This window comes from Aotus nancymaae, unplaced genomic scaffold, assembly GCF_030222135.1.
Source record: "Aotus nancymaae isolate 86718 unplaced genomic scaffold, 86718_ANA_hifiasm-v0.15.2.pri h1tg000004l, whole genome shotgun sequence".
NCBI lineage: Eukaryota > Metazoa > Chordata > Mammalia > Primates > Aotidae > Aotus > Aotus nancymaae.
Genome location: NW_026988415.1, coordinates 8,245,208 through 8,270,624, shown reverse-complemented (window position 1 = coordinate 8,270,624; position 25,417 = coordinate 8,245,208). Strand labels below are relative to the sequence as shown.

Genomic DNA, 25,417 nt, shown 5'->3' with positions numbered 1-25,417 from the left:
CAGGTTTCAGCGTTGATGAATTCTTCCTGTTCATTTTGGTTATTCACAGGGTGAGAGGTTTTATAAGCCCACACTATTTCTGCTTGCTTTCCCAGAAAGACTCATAGCTTATTCACTATATTGAAATTTTTTCAGGAAATAACAGCAAAACCCTACATGATATTACTTGTTGACTATCAAATTTATGTTTTTGACTTTCCACTGGAATAAGTCAAGAATCTCTACATAAGACAATGCTTGAAGGTAAAAGATGAGTGAATCAGGAGATCTTTGTGAGATTGAGATGGCATTACCTCTGAAGGCATACAGTCTCATAGTAAGTTTCTGCTCTGCTATTTACAGATGCTGTAATCTGAATCGATCTTTCCATTTTTCTGAAATTCAGTTTTTTTAACTCTCTAAAATAAAAATAACCCTGTTACTACATGTCGTGACATTTTTAACACAGATTAAATGTGATAATATAAATGTGAAGTTTTGGGCACTGTACCTGGCAGAGATTGAACTCATTATAATATCAATTTCCTTCTTCTTTCCCTTGTTAAACCATCAGTGGTGAAAAACAGCTGTTGATTTGCCAAAACATATGCATAATTTTATAAATGAAAACATCCAAAATCTCTTTGGGTAGCCTATTAAGGAGTGAGCTACAGGAGTTTTCACCTTTATTACTATTGACATTTTGAGACAAATAGTTCTTTGCGATTTTGAGGGAGTGCTATCCTGCTGAATTTAGAATGATTAGCAGCATTTCTAGTTTCTATTCAATAGATGATGATAGCACCAAGAACCACCCCAGTTGTGACAACCAAAAATATTTCCAGACTGTAAAATGTCTTCTTGGGATGGGGTACAAAACCACCCATAATTTGAGCACTACTGAGCTAGATAAATGAAAAGGAGATTGTGTTGGAAGAGGATAGGGACTTAAATTTTGAAATGTTGCTCTTAGCTTGGAAGAGGTCCACCTTAGCCCTTTCTCCCATTGAGTGAACTAGGCCTTTCTGTGCCTACGTGTCAGTGAATGGATGTCAGAATAGAAGGTAGGAGGCAGGAGAACAGTTTTCTCTATGTAAAGGGAATAGAAAAGATGCAGGGCAATGTCAGAAGGTTTCAGATCTCTCATGAGTAAATGTGAAACTTTTGTGTTCTCAAGACCAGAAACACAGGCTAATTGAGAGGAGTGTAGTGATTGTGGCTCTTCTTCATTTTCTTAGTAAGCTCCTGGAGGTGGCAAGACCACAGAAAAGCAATGTGTTAAAAACATCAGGAACTTGTTGGTGCCTGAAATTGAACAACATGGAGGTATTGGGATGATTTCACTGTGCCTCAGAAGTTATAAAACAAGCTATTGGGAGTCAAAAGGCCACAAGGATGGGCACTAGGAATGTGTCAGTTGTAACTGAGAGACAGGATGCTAGTTGTCTCAAATGATGCTGGAAACATAATTAGTAAGATGCCTTCACACACAGACACACATACAGAAGCATAGAAACCTTGATTTTCAGCCCTGGAAAAGTGGTAGAGAGCTCTGAATTGGCGTTTGTTACCATAGCAGAATAATATTTAAAAGATGTATTATAGAAAGTAATGAACCTTGCTTTTTGTACTGAGTTTGTGAACTGAGATTTTAAAAAGGGATATGTAAAATAGAAAGCCTTGCGTGTGCCAGAGGACCCAGATATAAAGTCATAGTTCAAGTAGATAGTTCAACCATAACTTAGCAACTGCTTCAGAACGCATGCCAGATATCAAAATAGAAGACAGATGACATCTCAGCCCTCACAGAGTCCACAAACAAGTATATATGTGAACAGTTACAATGGTGGATATTAAGACTTACATAGGACGATGTGCTGGGGGTGATATAGGAGCCCAGGAGAGGGACACCTGAGCAACATGGAAGGAAGAGACCAACATGGAAGGAAGAGTAGGAATCCCAGTTGCCTGAGATGAAGCTTAAGTAATATGCATTGTATGCAACACAAACCAAGGCATAGCAACAGCCACTGTTTGCTAGGCTTTATATTTGTTGGCAGATTTTTTGTATTACTGATTCAATCTCATTGCTTGTTATTGGTCTGTTCAAGGTTTCTAATTAGTCCTGTTTCAATCTAGAAAAGTTGTATGTTTCCAGGAATTTATTCATTTCCTCTAGGTGTTCTAGTTTGCATGAGTAAAAATGTTCACGGTAGTTTTGAATTATCTTTTGTGTTTTTGTGGTGTCAGTTGTAATGTCTCCATTTTCATTTATAATTGAGTTTACTTAAATCTTTTCTTTTCTTGGTTATGTTAGCTAGTGGTCTATCCATTTTGTTTATCTTTTCAAAGAAGCTGCTTTTGCTTCATTGAACTTTTATCATGCTTTTGGTTTCAATTTCATATAGTTTTGCTCTAAACTTTGTTGTTTCTTTTCTTCTGCTAACTTTTTATTTGGGTGTTTTTGTTTCTTTAGTTGCTTGAGGTGTGATTCTGGGTTATCAAATGGTGATCTTTCAGACATTTCAATGTAGGCATTTCGCACTATAAACATTCCTCTTAGCACTGCTTTTGCTGTACACCAGAGGTTTTGACAGCTTGTGTCACTGTTATCATTCATTCTGAAACATTTTAAAATTTACATCTTGATTTTATCATTTAACCAAAGATCAATCAGGGGCAGATTGTTTGATTTCTATGTATTTGTACAGTTTTGAGAGCTCCTCTTGGAATTTACTTCTAGTTTCATTCCATTTTGTTCTGGAAAGATGCTTAATATGATTTTGAGTTTTAAAACTTTATTGAGAATTGTTTTGTGGCCTATCATATGCCACATGATATGTGGCATATCATGTGTTCAGTGTGCTATGAGAAGAATGTATCTTCCAAAGTTTTTGGGTAGAATGTTCTGTAAATATCTGTTTGGTCCATGTATTAGTCTGTTCTCATGGCGCTATAAAGAACTACCCCAAACTGGGTTATTTATTTATTTATTGAGATGGTGTTATGCTCCTGTTGCCCAGGCTGGAGTACACTGGTGTGATCTCAGCTCACTGCAACCTCCGCCTCCCGAGCTCAAGCAATTCTCTTGCCTCGGCCTTCCAAGTAGCTGGGATTATAGGCATGCACCACCATGCCTGGCTAATTTTGTATTTTCAGTAGAGATGGAGTTTCTCCATGTTGGTCTCAAACTCACAACCTCAGATGATCCACCCACCTTGGCCTACCAAAGTGCTGGGATTACAGGCATGAGCCACTGTGCCCAGCCTCAAGGCTAGATAATTTATAAAAGAAAGAAGTTTAAGTAACTCACAGTTCTGCAACGCTGTGGGGAGGCCTCAGGAAACTTACAATTGTGGTGGAAGGGAAGCAAATACGTCCTTCTTCACATGGTGGCAGGAAGAAGTGCCAAGCAAAGCGGGGAAATCCCCTTATAAAACCAGGGCATCCTGGCTGTTTGGGTAGAACTGCAGTTTCCCCACAGATCCCAGAACTGCACCTGTGCCTCTGCTGAAGGAAACTTCCCACAGTGGAAATTCCACAGACTCAAGGCCTGCTCTCTGTGTGTGTGTGTGTCTTCCACAGTGTGCTCCCTTAATATGGTGCACTCCCCTTTCCCCTAGATGTAGCAGTCCCTGAGGGCCATATTATTGTAAATCCTGCTGCTCCTCTGGGTGTAGTCTCACAGTGGGACTGTCACATTTTAGTCTTGTGTTGGAGAATGTCTGCAAGGGATTCAGTGATGTGACCTGTCCTCTAACCTACCAGCAGTGGACACCAGCACCAACTCTGACAGGGGGAGGAAGAGAATGACATATACTCTGAGATTTCCTTGCTTATAAATAGCCTACTGTGTTGGCCTTCACAAATTCTAGCTGTAGTAGTAATGTACTGGGCACGTTGACAGACTCAAGACCTCTTGGTTAGCCAGAGTGTTGCAGGCAGTGGTAATACCTGAGGTCATGCAAAAGGTTCCTCCTTCCTGAGCACTGTGTTATTGTGCCTGGAAATGTAATGGATTGTTCTGGTGGGCCTTCAGCCAGAAGGTGTTGCAAAAGAGCATCACCTATGGTAATAGTAGTGGAATTTGTTCTTGTCTTATGTTACCCAGGGTAATCACCAGGTATTCTGGTGTCTCGGGCAATAGGCAAGGTGGTAGAGTTTCCAAATGTCACTGTTTATTGTGTTATACTACCAGGGCAGGTAGGGGGCCAAAGCTGGATGGTGGCTGGGTCAGGCAAGTCTGCACTCTGGTTCCCAATGTGCTGGTGCAAGCACTGGCCCCAGTAAGGATCAGAGGGCAGTTCCCTGGCTGGTGGGATAATGTTCCAGGCAGGAACACAGCTGCCTCTGCTGCACAAAAAAAAATCTGCATGAGAAGTGGGAGACAGCAGGTTGCAATAAGCACCGCTCAGCTCCCACACACTTAGCAAGTCAGTTTTCACACCCTCAGTGTTCTGCTAGCAGCAGCTAACTGGATTCCAAGTGGCCTGTGCTCAGAATTCAGAACTGTTGCAGGCCATAAGCTTTCCCTATGGATACAGAAACCATGTCTTTTAGGCCATATCCTTTCCAGTCCACCTGTGAAGCAGGGGCATGCAGCTCATGTGCCTGTGGCCATAGCACTCTTCTCACTTGCCCCTCGGTTCTGGCCAATCAGGTGTCCTTACTAAGGATTATATCACAAATCCCATTTGGGCGCTTCTCTCAACCTGTGACTGCAGCCTGAGTTAGACTTCTGCAACCTCCCCTGTGAGGTGGGATCAGGAATGGCTTCCATCCATTACTGCTGGAATCCGGGAGTGCACACAAAGCATATCCCGATGCTCCTCCTTCTTATGTATTTCTTGCTTTTCACTGAATCACGTCTAAAGTTGAATAGACTTGAAGTCCTCCCTCATGACTTGTGTTGCCTGGCTCCCCTGTGGGAGTGTATGTCATGACAGCAATCTGTCCTTCTCTCATGCTCTAGTGACTAGCAGTTTTCCGTCTGTTTTATGGTGTTGTCTGTTGCCTGCCGCTTCTTTCAAAGGGTCTGTGGTTTCTTTCAGTTCTTCTGTTAAGTTCTTCTGTTGTTTCTTTGAATAAATTTTACAGCATGAATCTCTACACACAATTTGTCTTACCAAGTGGGATAAGTATGCTTATAATGCTTCCAATCTGCTATCTTGGAAAAAAGAAAAAAAAAAGTTAAATATTTTGGCTACAATGTGCTATGGAGGAGACCTTTTCACATTCTATCTGTTTGGGAATTGATGGGTCTCCTGTATCTGAATGTCTAAGTGTCTTGCTCGATTTAGGAAGTGTCATCTATTATTTCAATAAATAGGTTTTTGAAAGCATGCTTTCTCTCTTTGCCTCCTGAAATATCAGTAATTTTTGTATTCGGTCACTTTATTTTGTCAGATATATTCCAAAGGTTTCTTTTATTATTTACTTTTTTTCTTTATTTTTGTCTGAGTTATTTAAAAAAAAAAACTATCTTCAAGCAAAACATGATCTTAAAATGAGTCAAATATGGTTGAGTTTATTGTTGAAGCTTTCATATATATATTTTTAGTTTGTTCAATGCATTCTTTGGCTCCAGAATTTCTGTTTGTTTCTTTTGTATGATCTCTATCTCTTTGGTAAAGTGGCCATGCTGCTGCCCTGCCACTGGGTGTTGGATGCCACTTCAGTGATGGCAGTCCGGGCCAGTGGGTGAAAAACACATGCGCCACATGTTCTTTAATCCCAGTGGTGCTCACACCTCAGCCCCAGGTATGACAGCCCGTGAATGTTCATGTCTAAGCCCCAGGTTAGCAGCCAGCTCTTCTTTTGCATCTCAGCCTCAGTGTTGCTTGGCTCCAAGACAGTGTGCAGTCTGTTGGGGGTGAGGCCCTAAAATGCTATCTTGCCCAGCCTCAATGTTTATGTCTTTCCCTTGATTGCAGCAGCCTGTGGTCACTCATGTAGGAACCTCCAGGGAAATATCAGACATTTCTTTTGCACCACAGCCTCAATGTCACTGGGCTCCGGGATAGTCTGTAGTTCATCGGGGTGAGGCTCTACAGTGGTGCCTCACTTGTGCCCCAGTCCTAAAAGCAGCAGCCCACACCTTGGTCCCACCTCTGCACGAGATGCTGTAGTCTGTAGTCACTGGAGCCTATGTCCCTAGGGCAGTAGTTCGTGCTTGTCTTATACCTAAGCCCTGGGCTACTGAGTTCCAGGACAGTGCTCAGTCTGTTGAGGGCAGGGCTCTAAAATGGTACTTTGTTGTAGCTGTTTAAGTCTCAAGAAGTGTGAGGGACCAGCGGGAGCTTTCTCTCTGGGGCAGTGCCATCATACAGTCTCCTGGCAGCTTCCTATGTTAGTTTCAGGACGCATGATGGTTGAGGGACTCTCCTGTGGCTAGGATTATAGGAGTCTACAGTGAGAATGTGGACCACTGAGGCTCTCTCACCTATCCTTCCCCTGTATTTTGGAGTCTCTCTCAGCTCACAGGATGAGCAGGTTGCTTGGTTCCCTCTCCATCTCTGCTTTAAGTAATGTCTGTCACTTTTCTAATGAATTCCAGTGATTTCTTTTGAATTTTCTATTCATAGTGTGATTATGGACTCACTGTTCCGTTCTTTTTAATGGAGAAAGTGAGTACAAAATGCCTCTAGTCTGCCATATTCTTGATTTCCAAGAAATAATTTTTTAAGGTTTTTAAATATTTTATGTAATTATAATGATTATGGGCATAAGAAGAAGAATTGTGGAGAAGAATGAAGCAAAATAAAAGCTTCATTTACTCTGCTGTCATATTTGATTTTATCTTGAGGTCAAATTGATCTTTGCCATTGTCTCGGCTGCCTGCTCTGGCTTCAGCTAATCCTGGGCAGGCTTTGCAGCTCCTGCCAATTCCACAGCTGCAATCCCAAGCTTGCTCACTACAACAAGTGTTTATTCATTATATCTTCAGTGGATTCTATTTTATAAATAGGAATTATTTGTATGCATTTCTAACATATAAAATGCTTTACTAGCTTTTTAATATTTTTATATCCATTTTCCCTGGATCCCTAATTACTGTTCTTAACTCAGTGGTTCTTAACTGGAAGAGATTTTGCCACTTAGGTGACATTTGGCAATATGTAGAAATACTGTCAATTGTCATAATTGGTGGAAGCAGGGAATGTAACTGGCATTTAATAAGCAGAGACAGAGATGCTTCTAAGCATCTTATTGGACAAAGGATGACCTCCCACAAGAAGAGAATTATACTGCCTAAAATATGATGGTGCTGAGAATGAGAAACCCTGAGTGTAACATAATATGCTCAGAACTCTAAAAATGATTCACTTTCTCAGAAATTTGCTGCATTTTTTTCTTCTGGTCAGAATGTGCACATTGGAAATTCTTCCTGAAGCATTTGTGTGAGAAGACCTATTCTATAGCTGTTAAGTGATTGGCAGGGAGGTTGATAGAGGGAGGTGAAGTCAGCCAAAACTTAACTGATATTTAACAGCCAGGAAATACCCAACCTGGAAAGTATTCATTCATAGCATCGCAAACCACTAAAGAAAAATGATATTTTATCTCTGAGAAAATTAACAGCAAAAGTATCATTTTTCTAATTAGTTTTTAGTTTGCAATTTAAAATATCATTTAATTTTTAAGAAAATATTTTCATAAGACTAATGACATCAAAGTGATTTAAGAAAGTGATAGTTACATTTAGCACAAGATTTTGCACTTTTCAAAAGTATATGATATTGGAAAAACATATAGCTACATATTATTTTGAATTTGTTCTATGTAGCAAACTTTGTTCAGACCTCTTTAAGAACAATTCATAAATCTGGCATCATTACTAACATCTCCGTGTTAAGATTTTCATAGAAGCAATATTTTCTTGTGTCTCTAAATGGGAGAGAGTGCCCCTCCCCACTAAATTACCATATTAAATTGGTCTGCTCAGCATTTATTTTCTTATACCATTCTGTCTAAAATTCAGCCTGATGTGTTAGCAGGAGTCCTCCTGCAAAAGGAGACAATGGGTAGTTATGCTTTTGTGTGTTTTTCACATCAAAAAACCCCCACAAGAACAAAAACAAAACAAATACACATGCTCAGTAAATATTTAATGAATAAATGATTCTATTCATGGGGCTTGAGAATGGACCTTGCACCATTGCTTTTTTTTTTCTGTATTTTCAACATCTGCTTTTCTACTGGCCAATTAACCATAGTTTATAAGTATGTTTAATATTATATAAAAATGTAAGAAAGAGGAATAATCAGGCACTACTTAAAAGGTGAATTGTAAAAAATAATGTGATAATAACTTGACTCTGCTTTTTCTTCTCACTTCTTTTTTTCTCTCCCTTTTTTTCCCCACTTAAGCCCCACAAGAGTGAAACTTCTTGTCTGTCTCTTCTTACCAATCACTCTTTCTTCAATCTGGTGCTCTCTGATTCCTATCTCTACCACTCAACTAAAGCTGTACTTTGCAAGACCATCAAAGACATTCTAATTACCAAATCCAAAGTCTCCTTTTGGATCTTTCTGGTCTCCAAATAAATTGCATCTTCCTGAGGAGGAATTCCTGACCACCTGAGTTAAATCTCATGACATTCTCAAACATATTACTCTATTTTACATTCTCGATAGTCCCCAGCACTTGATGAGAAAATTACCTATCAGTTACTACACGTATTACCTGGGTGATGAAATAATCTGTATACCAAACCCCTACCACACACAGTTACCTATATAACAAACCCGCATGTATACCCTTGAACCTACGATAACAGTCAAAAAATAAGGAATCAACTGTAGATATTTGTTTATGTGTTTATTTTCTTTCTGTCCCCACTAGAATAAAAGACTATTGAGGGAAGGGACTCAGCCTTGCCCGCCAGATCCTAAATGATACTTAGGACACACATATTAAGTCTTCAAGAAATATCTGTTTACTGACTGGAACTGATCAATTTGCCTCTTACATGAACTCTCTGGAACATTTATCAATGATGACCATTTGCTTCTAGATGCTCCCTTTGTGGCTTTTGAAATAGTACCCTTCCTTTTCAGTCTCTTTTGCTAACTTTCCAACGTGATGTGATCTGTTTGAGACCAGGGACTGCTATTAGCATATTTGCTGGCACGTGAAGGACTAGCAGAACGCTCATAAGACATCCTTCTATTTGGGATTCAGTATGAAAGATCTTAACTGAATTGTGTGTTGAAAATGGTGTGTATTGAAAGAAGTATTATTTTTGGGCCACGGACATGCCTAAATATTTCTAGTATGATAATGAGGTGTTGAGAAACTTGGAAGTGTATGAATATATAAATTGCTTAGTAATATGAGCTGTAGTGTTTTGGTACTTGGTCTGCTATTTCAGCAAAACGTGATCTTAAAATGAGTCAAATATGAGTAACCACACAAATGTACAGAAATAGGGAAATGGTTCATGTTCGGTACAATTACTTGATTGAGTGCTGTGCAGCTATTAAAATTATATTGCAAATTATTATTATTATATTTTTTGAGACAGAGTCTTGCTCTGTTGCCCAGGCTGGAGTGCAGTGGTGCAGTCTCGGCTCACTGCAGCCTCCACCTCCTGGGTTCAAGTAATTCTCCTGTTTCAGCCTCCTGAGTAGCTGGGACTACAGGCACACACCACCACACCTGGCTAAGTTTTGTATTTTTAGTAGAGATGGGGTTTCACCATGTTGTCCAGGATGGTCTCAATTTCCTGACCTTGTGATCAGCTAGCTTCGGCCTCCCAAAGTGGTAGGATTACAGGTGTGAGCCATTGCGCCAGACACACACATTATAATTATTAAGATAAATTATTTGTTATAAGTTAACAAGGCATGACACAATATTATGCATACAATATAAGTACAATTTTAGAAAACATATGCAACAATGAAAACTAGCAAGGAATGAAACTTGCTAATTTTTTGTTTCAATGATTTTGTTTTATTATGAAAACTATAACAGAGACTGTAATAGTAGCTGGGCCGTTTCATGGGATTTCAGATTTTGTTCTTACTTTTCCAAATTCCCTGTAGCCCTTTAACTTTCATATATTTTAAAAACAATTCAAAGCTGAATACACTTTTAGCATCTTGTATAATTTGGAATGAACTTGTGTTGAAATGTTAGAAGAGGTTAGTTGTAGGTGGTGTCACATTTATTCAAGAAAGAGAGGTTAGTTCTTTGTTCAAGAAAGAAATACATCCCCTATTATTCGTGGCCTTTGTGATTCCCTTTGTGTTTAATGTATTCCACAGGTAGATTCTCCTCTCAAGGTATCACACCCTGGAAATATAAATAAAGACTTAAATTACCTCCATGAAAGTGTCTTCTTCTAGCTGACACAATGAATCGCTGGCAGACCTGGGAATGAAACCTCTCAATTTACACTCTTAGACTTCATAAACACCTCTAAAACACTTCATCTCTCCTAGATTGTTAGCTACATAATGAAGAGTTCTACATTTATTAGAGTAAAAGTCTTATGTTTTTGCTTTGATTGCTATCACTCTAGGTGGCAAGAAAAGTCATCCGAACCTCACTTGTAAAAGCCAGGTTTGTTATGACACACACGTTGTGGAGTTTATTAAATTATTGCTTCTTTTCTCTCATTTATAATTTTGAGAATAAATCTATGTTCTTGAAATTTATTGCACCTGCATTTGGAGGCATAGAGAAATGTGGCAATTTATTCATAAAAAGCTTTATCATGTAAATGAATGACAGCAAGTCTCTAGTTCACAAGATGATTAGAGTAACAGAAAACACACAAATTCCATATTTATACATACAACAGTTTTCAAGGCTATGTAGTTCAAAGAATATGGTTGGAGGGGTGATCTGAGTTTAATGTATGAATTCACAGCCCCTGCAGGCTGTCCCTTGCTCTACAGGAGTCAGGCCATCAACCTGTGATGTAGAAGCTACTAGACCGGAGTACATTTTTTTTGTCTCCACACACAAGAATGACTTGCTATCAGCTAATTTAGACAATCAATATACTTCCTTATTAGCGGCTAGCTACATATTTTTGTATTGTTTCTGACTTGAGTAAGTTTATTGTGCATACATTGTCCAATTATAGCAACCTTGACCTGGAGAGAAAGTTCATCTTCTCTGAAGAATATCTGTGAGGGAAAAATAAACTTCCTTCAAAATATATGTCACCGTATGAACAGAATGCTCCTCAAGCAGGCATACAACTCCAGAAGAAAAATCAGACATTCTCTTAAGAAACTGAATGACTCAAGAGCAAAACCTTGAATACCATTTAGATGACTCCCAGCATCCTCCCAACCAAGACAAAGGCAAAACCCTCTGATTAGTAAGCCTTGCCCACATACAAAGAGTTCCCCCATAAGCTTTTTGATGTTAGTTTGTTTTTATTTTAAATACATATTCAAAAGAGTATATATAAGTACAATGTAAACAAGCAGACAGACATCTTCGGAAGTCTTAAGAAATATAATATTATCATCACATTAAAAAGCTTTCTATATCCTCTCCCCAAGCACAAGCCTTATCCAGAGACTGCCACCACCTTGAGTTTTGTAGTATTCATTCCCTTGGTCTTCTCTTTGGAGTGCATGATGTTAATATCTCTCAACAATATATTTTGCAGTTGTCCCTGCTTTTGAACATTGTACATATTGTGTCATACTGTATAAGTTATTCTGACTCTTTTCAGTCCAATATAATGTTTTGAAATTCAATCCTGTGGATATATGCAATTATAGTTCATTTAGTTTTACTGATGTACAGCGTTCAATTTTATGATACACTAAAATCTATGTATTAATATTCTTTCAGTGGGCATTTACATTGCTTGGTGGCAATTTTCAAACATTCTATTGTCTGAATATGTCATTATTTAACCCTCACATTTGAAAATTATTTAAATTTGGTGTATGATTCTAGCTTGATGGTCCTACTCCCTTCCTATTCCTTTTGTGAAAACTCAGCTCTTGGTGTAATTGGAATATGTGAATTATCTTTTCCCTCTGAATTCTTTTAACATCTGTGTGTCTTTGGTATTCTGCTGTTTCACTGTTATGTGTTTAGATGTGCATTTATTTTCATTTTATTTCACTTAAAATTTGTTGGTTTTTCTGTATTTGAAGTTTAATGTCTTCAAAAATTGTAGGAAAATATCAGTCATGATCTCTTTGACTATTTCTTTGATCCCCATTTTCTCTTATCTATTGAAATTTTAATTACATATATATGAGGCCTTCTCACTCAATACACCACATCTTTTAATTTCCTTTGCATATTTTAATCTCTGTTTTTATTAGGCAGTATTCAAGATAATTTCTTCAAATTATTTTTCTTTTCAATTTGAAATATATGTATAGTATTTCCATTAACTAGAAATTTTTATTTAGAAGCAATATAAACCAATGCCAACATTACAAAGCATATGATTCAGCCTTCCAGGAAAGTTTTGGAAATAACCCCAGTATAATTGAACGTTTTTTTTCTCATTTGCTCACAAGATATTTTATTTCTCAAAAGTAATTGGTAATTTTTTTTAAAGTGCTAACATTTTCTCAGCCATTCTAGGACAGTATATGTTTACTGATGCAATATTTTCTTCATTGGTATTTCCTTTGCTAGTTCTTCTGCATCAGCATTTTGAACAATACAAAAAGGTAGTCTGAGGCACTTTTTCATACTTGGTTTAATTTATGTGTGAATAATGTAAAGTAATGATTTGTAGGAAATCTCAAACATAAATTCCCAAGTTTTGCAATTAGTGCCGAGGACACTTTGTAAATGTACTTATAATTTCATTTAGACACAAATAAAGAACTAAATTAAAAGAGAGCTAAAAAGCTTATTTTCTTTGGAGTGCAAAACTTCCATACAGATTTAAGTTGTGTACAACTCTGTTTATAGTGATTAATGAGAATAGTCTTTATGATGGTAGAAAACAATTTCCATACATAAAAGCAAAACTTTCATAAGGCTTTGGTAAGAAATATATGATAAATTATCTTAAACTGTCTAATATCATATACTGAAAATGTATTATGTTTCAGTTGTAATACTGGATGCTACGATATGGAGAGGACAGACAGCTCCTAGAACATGATAGGTAAGTTCATTTCCACCTATTTAGTGGTCCTTGATCTTTATTCCATTTCAGATTCAGATCTGTATTACTTAATCAATAGCCAGTTCCCAGATATTTAAAAATTCTTGTTGCTTCCTCACCAGTATTTTTAATAAATGTGTTTCAGTTACTTTCCACTCCTTTTCCAACTGATGGGATAATGTACGCGTGCATTCAGAAATCTATAGTTGCTTTCTATTATGATTGATTACACATCTAAATTTCCTGGCCTAAGAGGGGCAGTGGGTGATGAGATCTAACAATAAGCGAGTTGCTACAATATACAAATCTCGTATGATTGGCAGAATACTGTGAGTACTGAGACTCTCACCATTTTTAACTGTCTTGCCTCCTTATGGGATACTAACAGGACAATGAGATGAAAATATTTAATAGTGTAGATAAAGAAGCTATCTATGTTCTCAGAAGACTTGTAATTCTCACTTAACTCACAACCCCATTTTAATTATTTACTGTGCCTTCTCTTTCTCAACTCTCTGCAAGACGGTAGCAAAACTAATGACATCTCATCATTTACTTTTACAGTATATTAATTCTACTCTGGTTCAACAATATCTCAACAACACAAAGATGAGTGTGTTACCTAGATGAGTAAGAATGTAACTCTGTGTACCTAAGTTTTTGCACTGACTTTATATATAATTTGACAGTTGTTGTCATTTAATGAGCTCCATTGTTAAATCATGATAAACTACTGTTGTTGCTAACTTTAGTTCTCTGGAATAGGTCATATTACTCTCAATTTATGGGAAGCTGTAGTTTACTTCCACTGGACAAATTCTTGAGTCTCGTTTTCTGCATTCATAAGATAATGATAATGGTGCCTGATTCATTGGGTTTATGGAATTAAATACAATAAAATAAAAGCAAATATCCCAGTGCATTGTTTACCATACATTCAATAGATGGTAATTTCACATAAGTGAGACTATATGAATAAAATCCCATTTACCTATATTATGTATTAGATGAATTTTAGAATCACAGAATTTAGAAGCAGGGCAGTATGTTGGGAATTCTGTATTCTAGTGATTTCCAACTGTGTTGGACACATTGGATTTCTGAGGCTGTTGCATGAGAGGAGAACAAGCACTTGTTAAGCTCTTTCATGTGATTCAACCAAAAGAATTGTGGATTTCATTCACATCATAATTTTATTACCTTATAGAGCACTTATTGGGCAGATTTACCTCATTCACTGCCATAGTCCAGTCACAGTTATAGATATCAAATGCTTCAGAGAAGACTGAATATTCCAAAAGGAAATATGTATAATATTGGGAGGTATGTTCCCCAAAACAATAAAGTTAAATTAGAAATCGATAAAGAAAAGAAATTTGTGAAATACACAATTTGAAATTAAGCTACACATTTCAAATAACCCATAGGCTAAAAAATAAATCATGGAGATAATTAGAAAAATGTCTTTAGCTGAATAAAAACAAAACCAAATATCAGAATTTATGGGGTATGCCTAAAGCAGTGTTTAGAGGGAAACGTAAAGCTATGATGCTTATATTAGAAAAAAAGAAAGATCTTAAGTAAATTAATCTCAACTTCTACCTTAAGAAATAGAAAAAAGAGCAAATTAAATCCAAATCATACAGAAAAAGTAAATACAAAGATTAAAACAGAAATTGATAAAATAAAAAAACAAAATAAAAGTAAATACAGAAAGTCAATGAAGCTAAATGTTGGTTCTTTGAAAATTAAAAAAAATTGACAGCCTTGTAGCTGGACTGAGCAAGAAATTAAGAGAGAGGATAGTGTATAGTCAGGATTATCCAGAGAAACAGAACCACCAACAGGCTATGCATGTGTTTATGTATATGCATACATATGTGTGTATAGTATGTATGTATAAATACACACACGCACATATATATACACATATATATATATATATATAGAGGCAGATATATAGAGAGAAATTTATTTTAATGAATGGTTCACTTATGCTCAGAACTGGAACAAGACAAGGATGCCCACTCTCACAACTCCTATTCAGCATATTACTGAAAGTCTTAGTCAGAACAATCAGAAAAGAGAAAAAAAAAATGAAAGGCATGCAAATAGAAAAATAAGAAGTCAACCTATGTCTCTTCACTGACAATATGATTCTATAAATAGAAAACCCTGAAGGCTCTGCCAAAAGGCTCCTAGAACTAATAAACAGCTTTAGTAAAGCTTCAGGATACAAAATCACTGTACAAAAATTAGTAGCATTTCTATACACCAATAATGTCCAGGATGAGAGTCAAATGAAGAACACAATTCCATTTAAAACAGCCAAAAGAAAGTGAAATACTTAGAAATATATCTAAGCAAGTAGGTGAAAGATCTCTATAAGGAGAACTACAAAGCACAGCAAAAAGAAATCAATGACAACACAAATAAATGAAAAAAAATTCCTTGTTCATGGATTGAAAGAATTAATATTGTTATGATGGCCATACTGCCCAAAGCAGTTTACAGATTCAATGATATCCCTATCAAACTGCCAGCACCATTCTTTACAGAAGTAGAAGAAACTATTTTAAAATTCATAAGGAACCCAATAAGAGCCTGAATAGACAAAGCAATACTAAGCAAAGGACAAATGCCTGAGGTGATGTGTACACATTTACTTTGATGTGATTATTGTGCATTGCATGTCTGTATCAAAATATCTCATGTACCCCATAAATATATACACCTACTGATACCTACAAAAATTAAAATAAATAAATTTATAGAAAGAACAAAGTCAGAGGATTTATATTACCCAGAATCAAACTATACTAAAGGCTACAGTAACCAAAACAGCATGGTGCTGGTATAAAAACAGACAAACAGACCAATGTGTCTCTTACAGAAGAGAAAACTCAGAATAAAGTCACACACCTACAATCATCAGATATTTGACAAGGCTAACAAAAACAAGAAATGGGAAAGGACTCCGTGTTCAGTAAATAATGCTGGGATACCTGGCTACCCATATGCAAAAGAAGAATGAAACTGAACCACTACCATTCACTGTATATAAAAATTCAGTCAAGATGAATAAAAAATTTAAATGGAAGACCTCAGACTATAAAAATTCTAAAAGAAAACCTAATTAAACTACAGAGCTAAACAGACTAAACAGCCTACAGAATGGGACAACGTACTTGTAAACTATGCATCTAACAGAGGTTTAATCCAGAATCTGTAAGGAACTTAATAAGCAAAAATCAAATAACCCTATTAATGAGTAAAGGACATGAATGGACACTTCTCAAAAGGAGATGTACGAGTGGCCAACAAACATGAATAATTGCTCAGCATCACAAATCATCAGAGAAATACAAACCAAAACCACAGTGAGATACCATCTCACACCAATCAGATGGCTAATATTAAATGATCAAAAAATAACAGACGCTGGCAATACTGCAGAGAAAAAGGAAGGCTTATTCACTGTTTCTGGGAATGAAAATTCTTCAGCTACTGTGGAAAGCAGTTTGGAGATTTATCAAAGAACTTAAAACAGAGCTACTATTCCACCCAGCAATTCCATCACTGGGTATATACCCCAAGTAAAATAAATTATTTACAAAAAAGACACATGCACTCATATGTTTATTACAGTGCTATTCACAATAGCAAAGACATGCAATCAACCTAGGTGCCCATCAATGGTGGACTGGATTTCTAAAATGAGACATATACATCGTGGAATACTATGAAGCCATAAAAAATGATGATATCATTCCTTCATGGCAACATGAATGGAGCTGGAAGCCATTATCCTAAGTGAGTTAATGTAACAACTTGAAACTAAATACTACATATTCTCACTTATAAGTGGGAGACAAATATTGTGCACACATGGGCGTAAACATGGAAACAATAGAAACAGCAGACTACTAGAGCAGGGAGGGAGGAAGGGAGGCATGGGGGGAAAACCACCTATTGGGTACTATGCTCAGTACTTGGGTTATAGGATCTATACCCCAAACTCAGCATTGTGCAATATATCCACTTAGTAAGTCCGTACATGTACCGCCTATATCTAGAATAAAAGTTGAAAATTGCTTTAAAAGGTTCACTTAAATGTGGAGATGTAAGTTCAAAATCTGCTGGATAGGCAAATAGGCTGGAGATGCAGGAAAGTGTTATAGTCCAAGTTCAAAGACAATTAGCTGGCAAAATTCCTTCTTACTCAGAGGAAGTCAATCTTTATTCTGTTAAGACCCTTCACTGGTTAAATAATAGCCACACACATTATGGAGGGTAATCTGTTTCACTCAAAGTTCACCAATTTAAGTATTAATCTCTTCCAATAATAACTTTACAAAAATATCCAGAATAATGTTTGACCAAATATCTGGGCAGCATGCCCCAGACAAATTGACATATAAAATCAACCATCACAGATAAATTACCAAAGCCAGTGCTGTAAAGAAGGCATCACTATTAACTTTAAAGAAGATAAAAAGATTATAAGAGAATATGAAAATTTTATGCCCCAAATTGGAACATTTAGATTAAATGATTAATTCCCCAGAAAGACTCAAAATTGTTGACTCAGGCTCAAGAAGAAATAGAAAATCTGAATATATCTACCACAAGAGATTGAGTGTCTAATGAAAAAGTCACACACACACAAAGTTCAGATTACTTCAGTAATGAATTTTATCAAGTATTTTAAGAAAAATTAATATTAATTCACCACAAACTCATCCAACAAATAGAACTAGAGTTAGTGATTACAAATTGAGACTTGACATACTAAGTAAAAAAGTTTGTTTTGATTCCAACCCTTGTGATTCTTCAGTTTTCATTTTATTTCTCCATCACTTCCAATTTAACCATTGTAATTCCCTCTCACAGTTGGCCTGTTGGATATTGGGAGTTGTCTCGGTCTGTCTAGATCATTGAAGCATCTTTGTCGACATGGTAGGTAAATTCATAATAAAAATAATTGTCTTTAGAGCTTGAATTCTTACTATGTGCTGCACTCCTTGTTTGGCACTTTTAATGTATTATAGTAAATATTATTATTTTAAGTACTATTAATTGCACCAGATTGTGGGGGCTGTGTTTCTGTTAATGCCAAAATTGAACTGCAGGTTTATCTTATCTGGGTTGTGCTTAACATTTTTAAAAATTAGGCTGATGTTGTTATTAAGATTTTATTTATTTATCATGAAATTAATCATTAAAAGTATACAGTTCAGTGATTTGAGGTATATTCACAAGATTGTTCAGCCATCACCACTATTTCCAGAACATTTTAATAACCCAAAAGGACATTCTACACCTGTTAGCAACCACTCTCCATCTTCTCCTTGTCCCAGACCCTGACAATCACCAATCTATTTTTTAATCCCTATGAATTTGCCTATTGTGAACTATCTTGGCACCCTAGTTGACAATGAATTAATCACAAGTGTATGAACTTATTTCTGACTTCTATTCCATTGATCTATATGTCTATACTTACATCAGTATCATACAGTTTTAATTACTGTAACATGGTAGTAAATTTCAAAATCAGAAAGTATGACAATTCCAACTTTCTTCTTTTTTATTAAGATTCTTATGGGAATTCTGGGTCCCTTGCATTTCCATATGAATTTATGATCAGCTTATTCATTTCTGCAAAAATTGACAGTTGGAATTTTGGCAGGGCTTGCATTGTATCTATAGATCAATATGAGGAGTATTGCTGTCTTAACAATATTGTTAATTCCAATCCATGAATATAGAATGCCTTTCCACTTATTTAGGTCTTTTTTATCAGTATTATAGTTTTCATTGTATAAGCATTGTACTTCTTTGGTTAAATTTAATCCTATGTATGTATTTTACTGTTGCCATTGTAAATGGAATTGTTATCTTAATTTCATTTTCCAATTTTTTTACTAGTTAATAGAAATACAACTGAGTTTTTGCATATTGAGCTTGTATTCTGAAACCTTACTGAGCTCATTTATTATATTTAATAGTATTTTTGTGTGTATGTGTGGATTCTCTAGGGTTTTCTATATTAAATCATGCAGTCTGCAATAGAGAGTTTTCTTTCTTTCTTTCCAGTTCGGATGCCTTTTCCTCCTTTTGCTTGCCTTATTGCACTAGGTTATACTTTCAGCTCTATGTTAAATAGAAATGGTCCTTGTCTTGTTTCTCATATTAGGGGAACAGATTTCAGTCTTTCATCTGTGGTATCATGTTAGCTGCAGGTGTTTTTTATGTACTCTTTATCAAGTTGAGAAAGTTTCTCTCTATTCCTACTTTTGTTGAGTTTTTTTTTTTTTTTTTCAATCATGAAAGGGTGTTACATTTGGTGAAATTTTTCCACATCTATTAAGATGATTATTTTTATTCTATTTTTTTGGTGTATTACATCAATTTCTTTTTGAATGTTAAGTCAGTCTTGATTTCCTGGGATATATCCCATTTGGTCTTGTCGTATTATTATTTTTGTATTGCTAGATTTTGTTTATTAGCATTTTTTGAGGATTTTTGAATATATAGTCACATGAGTTATTGGTCTGTAGTTTTCTTTTCATGTGATTTTTTTTGTTTGGTTTTTTATTATAGAAGGAGACAGGTAGCACTTCATCTGTTTCTACTTTACAAAGTATTTTCTAAAACATTCATGGCAATTCTGTTTTTAAATCTTGAGTGAAATTCACCAGTGAAGTCACTTGACCTGGGCTTTTCCTCGTGGGATTTCTTTATGACTAAATAAATCTTTTTACTTATTACAGTTCTATTCAGATTTTCATGTGTTATTTGTAATTCTAAAGGCAACCCTTGTAGTATGTGGCATGCTGACTGTGTCCTCCTTTTAACAAGAGAGAAACAAAGGTTAAATTTTTTGCCCAAGTTTTTGAAGGTAATAAGTGGCAAAGCTAGGTTCTTGGTCGGTCTTGCTCCAAGATGCATGTCAATTTTTGAATCACACGCTTCCACAGACACTGATTAAAATTATATATTCCTTTTGATATAGCCTTGGCACAGACTTACATGACACTAAAGGCTTTAGATAAATGTGGGTACTTTGAAGTAAATGTCTATTGGAAAACCAAACTCCAGGGAGTATTTTGGTACAGATTGTGGACATCTTGTTGAAAGATTTAATTTGAGCCATTTTTGTGTATCTGTCCTCCATCTGAAGTAACATTTTGGTAATGTTTTTATTTGCCTCTTATCTAGTGATTTATTTTTATTTTATATGGAAGGGGCAAACTTTGAATTCCTCCTGCTAAGGAAAATTATATTTTTCTGCTAAATTTATTTCTTTTTCTGAGATACTTGTTTTTATGAGACAAATTTCTGGAATTTCACTATGAAGAATTCAGAGATTAAGTGGCACATAAGAAAATTGTTATAGAAAGAAAGAGAAAAGTAATTTTAAAGAATCATGCAGGGTAAGGTTTTAGGTGTTTTAAGTGATGGTTTGAGAGGTAAGAGCTGAGGAAAGGTAAATGGATGAAGAAAAGTGGTTATGATTAATTGAACCTCCTCTTATATTTCCTGAGAAATAGAAGTTAATGATTTTTTTTTCACAAATAGACTAAGTGTATTTAGTTACAAGGCTAGTCCATGTTTAAACCATGAGGGTTCTGACTTATATTAGTGTCACTCTCTCATCCCACAATAAGGATGTATGTGACTTTGCTTTTGTACGTGTGCGAACCTTATATAAAAGTGATAGTGGATTTGAATCTATTTTGCATGGAACTAGATTGATGATTTAATTACTCACTATCACAAGAACAGCAAGGGAAAGACCTGTTCCCATCATTCAGTTACCTCCTACTGGGTCCCTCCCACAACACATAGGAATTCAAGATGACATTTGGATGGGGACACAGCCAAACCATATCAAACACCAATGGTGGTGAAAACTTTTGCCATTTCTGCCTCTTTCCCTTTCTTGCTAATATTATCTCAGTTTAGGTTCGTGATTGCTCATGTCTGAGCTACAGAAATGGTCTGCTATCTGGACTCTCCCTGCTTTCATTCATTTTACTCAGCTGCTATATTTCTCTTTCCAAGGTAGCATTTCAATTTAGTCACCTGTTTCTTAAAAAAAAAAAAATTCAATGATTTCCAATTGCCTTAGAAATTAAGAACAGATCTTTGGCATGATGTTAAAGGCCCTTCAGAATATGTCTCACAACCATCTTATCAACTGCATTTCCTTCCTTTTCCCTAACATCATAATTCAGGTATTGGGACTATCTTTTGTCCTTTAATAGACCTTTGATTTTCCAACTCTCTGTCTTTGAGCAGTTCACAAGTTCCCCTTGCAAGGTCCTACTCACCTTAAAAACATACACCAAATCCCTGTCTCATCAGACAACCTTTCCAGATCTCGATTGCCCCTAGAAAGCTCCCCTTTTCCTCTTAAGAAAACATATAGGTGCTTGCACCTCTTCTACTGAAGTTGGGGTCTGACCCATGGTTTAGGCATCTGTGTACTTCTGTGCCTTATGCATCTTCTTTCTTGTAGTACATGACAACACAGTATCTGGACCTTGGAAAACACAGTAACTATCAACATGACTTTAATTGGAAGTCTTTGTTATAGCTGGCTACAATACACACATTGGAAACTATATTTTTTTGTTTTAAAGCAAAACACATTTATCTACCAAATGGTAATATCTGGGGACTAGCCAAACTTATTCAGTAGCCTTCAGAAATATAATATTCCTTCAAAATCAAATTTATCCTCAAAGTAAAAATATCTGGTATTATTAAAATATTATTTTGCATGTGATGCAAGATCTGAAGGGAATTTCAAATGAGGAATTCAAAAAGGATTTAGAATTCCAAATCCCATCTTTGGAATATATTATCTTTTTATAATAAAAATCTCTTCGTTTATTTCTTTTTCTGAGTGTCTCTGGTAGCACCCTGTCATGTTTGGAATGTAAACCAAACTCCTTCCATGCCCTAGTAGTGTCTGCTTCTTCTAGTTCTTGTCTATTTCCCGTATTCTCTGCTGTAAATCCCTCCTTCCTGCATGATGTTTAAGTTATAGAGATGTTGCACAGCTTCTTGAACATGTCAAGCTTGTACCTGCCTAAGAGCTTTGATCCTTGCTGATCTTAATGCCTGGAATGTTCTTCCCCTAGACTCCAGATGACTCCACCCCACTTCAGTGAAGTCTCTGCTCCAATGTTAACTACCACAGAGCCTTTCCTTGACACCTGACACAGGCACCACCCTCACTTCATCAATATTTTCCTCACCTTGATTTTTCTTTATAATACTTATAGCTCTCTGATAACTATCTGGCTCATTTGTTAATTGTATTGCACTCCAGTATACTATGCAATTCAAAAGAGTGAGAGGTAGTAACTGGTGTATTTTAAGCACCTCGAACAGAATCTATCACATTGTAGGTTCTTAATGTATATATCTTGAAAAAAATAAATGTATGATTTTTTTTTTTTTTTTTTTTTTTGGAGACGGAGTTTCGCTCTTGTTACCCAGGCTGGAGTGCAATGGCGTGATCTCGGCTCACCGCAACCTCCGCCTCCTGGGTTCAGGCAATTCTCCTTCCTCAGCCTCCTGAGTAGCTGGGATTACAGGCAGGTGCCACCATGCCCAGCTAATTTTTTGTATTTTTAGTAGAGATGGGGTTTCACCATGTTGACCAAGATGGTCTCGATCTCTTGACCTCGTGGTCCACCTGCCTCGGCCTCCCAAAGTGCTGGGATTACAGGCGTGAGCCACCGCGCCCGGCAAATGTATGATTAATGAATGAATACATGCATAGTAACTACTGTGATGGGCAATATTAATTTACATAAATTAATTTGAGGAATGATACTAATTTCCCATTTGGGGTGATAGTTATACTTTGCGAATTCACTATTTAAGCTTTTTCAGAAAAGCATATAAGTTAGCCTGGATATTTCATTGAATTATTACTCAATAGAGAACAAAGAACAATATCATTAAAGTTTCTTGTTACCAGAAAATGTCAAAATGCATGCAGCTTTTTTTTGTAAGATTAAAGAATCCACATTTACAACTCAGGTGGGTTATCTGATGCTTCTTCAGCAAAGGAAGAGTCAAGTTTCTCTTAGGCTGAAAAATATTAGTTTGTGTAATTTCAAATATTAATTGTTTGCTCAAATCCACATGGAATTTATTGATTTAAGGTCATGGGGAAGTTCATTTTGTTTCATTTCTAATTGAAGTGAGGGAATTATCTTATATGGAATTATCTTATACTTTCACATATGTGTAAATAAATACACGAGTAGTGAAATAGGCATTCATAAAACAAGCAAGAATGGGTACCTTTGAGTGAAGGACAATAGCCAGGTGAGGTTAGACGAAGAAGAGAGAAAGTAATGAAATAAACTCTAAACAAAGGAAAGGTTTTCAGGAAAAAAACCCTAATATTTCTCAATTCAGTTGTCTTGAGACATTCGTAAACACTGCATGGACCTTGTTGGGGCCTCCTTCTAGATGATCTCTTCTGTTCCGTTAAAAGAATATATCTATCCTTTAACTAATGCCAAACTTCCTTTGTTATTACTATAACCTTACAGTTGTAAGAATCAAAGAAAGAGAAAAGAAACAGGAAAGGTGGCTTGACAGTTAAAGACAGGTTTATTAACTTCACCCTCATACAATGGGTCCCATTAAAACAGTGGGCCTTAATAAGCACATTCCATTCCCTTCAGGTGCACTAAGATAAGGAAGCTAAAGGCAGACTCGGGGTATGCCTGCAGCTGCAGGAAGATGTATAGTAACAGATGCAAAACTCTCCCTCCCAGCACAACAAAGAAACACAGAGGCAGCCCAAGCTACTGATAAACTTTCCTGCCTTAAAAATGCTCACTCTAAAAAAAAAATTAAAAAAAAAAAAACTTAAAAAAAAAGTGCCTCTAACCTAACTCCACCAAAAGCCCCTCTCAGGTGTATTTTTTCTAAAATAAACCTGGAAAGGCCTATGCATTATTTTTTGTTAGTAACTGTTACAGCTGCTATGATGATAATAATTAAGCAAAATGTTACAGTAACTGAGATTTTGTGTCTAATATTTTACTTTGAGGGTGTTATAATATGTAGTCTTACTGCAAATAGTAGAGTGAGTAAAGCAATTTCTGCAAGGGTGGCATAGTAAATAATTTTTATTAAAAAGGTTTTTATATTTGGCTTAAAAGGAGAGGTAGAAATGAAAAAAAGTACTTGGTGAGGTAGGGGTGAGATTGAGTAAGATGAGTAATTTTTACTCAATTACTTATTTTTTATTATTTTCAGCTTAAGATATTTTATTTATTTACATTAATATTTAGGACGTTTTTCTGGGCCGTTAGGGATTGCTTTCTTAGCTTTTAAGACTTTGATTTGAGTGTGATATAACCAGGAGCTGATTTCTGTAATGGATATAATTTAAACTGTAGCAAATAATAAAAATTGAAAAACATTAGGCAAGACTAGAAATTAACAACAGGAATTTAAAAACTGCTATAGTTTTTGAAATGTAATTTTGTTTTTTCATTTTTCCATTTTTATTAAAAGACAAATTATGGTGGGACTGGTTTGCTTTATTATACTTGGCTTAATTATTTGTGTACAGTGCAGCAACAATAATTATTTGCTACATAGGCCTTTTAAATTGGCTTTGTTGGAACTTTGTTTCATAGAAGAAATTTGAGATAAGACATTTTAAAGCCAAGCCCAGCCATGGATTTGTACCGTTAAATACATGTTTTATTTGAGTTGATAAAATAAACTCATGATAATACATGAGTTGAGCAGATTTTTTTTTCTTAGATTCTAAGGTAACTTGGGGTTCCTGGCCTTTTAGAAAGTAACATTCTTTACTTACCACAGATTCGAAACCCTGTAAAGGGACTGTGTACACAAAATACGAGGCCAGTTTTTCAAGGGCTTTATTGGCTTTATGAGTTTATTTATTTATTTATTTATTTTCCAAGTCAGAGTCTTGAGCTGTCACCCGGGCTGGAGTGCAATAGCACAATCTTGGCTCACTGCAACCCCTGCCTCCCGGGTTCAAGCGATTCTCCTGCCGCAGCCTCCTGAGTAGCTGGGATTACAGGCATGCACCACCACGTCTAAATAATTTTTTGTATTTTTAGTAGAGACGGGGTTTCACTATGTTGGTCAGGCTGGCCTTGAACTCCTGACCTTGTGATCCCCCTGCCTTGGCCTCCCGAAGTGCTGGGATTACAGGCGTGAGCCACCTCGCACCAGTTGTTTGATTTTTTTTTAAAAAAAAAAAAAGAAAAAGAAAAATCTACAAAGTTTGACTAGCGTTTTTT

The 25,417-nt window shown here is 36.1% G+C and overlaps 1 long non-coding RNA gene across 1 annotated transcript in view; it reads left to right on the top strand.

Moving 5' to 3' along the window:
* LOC105729243 (uncharacterized) overlaps positions 1-17,155 on the top strand; it is a 249,263-nt gene extending 232,108 nt beyond the window's left edge. Inside the window, exons 4-5 of the long non-coding RNA XR_010336659.1 lie at positions 13,036-13,091; positions 15,985-17,155. This is a non-coding gene — a long non-coding RNA (uncharacterized LOC105729243). The remainder of the gene's footprint in view (positions 1-13,035; positions 13,092-15,984) is intronic.
* The last annotated feature ends 8,262 nt before the right edge of the window (positions 17,156-25,417 follow it).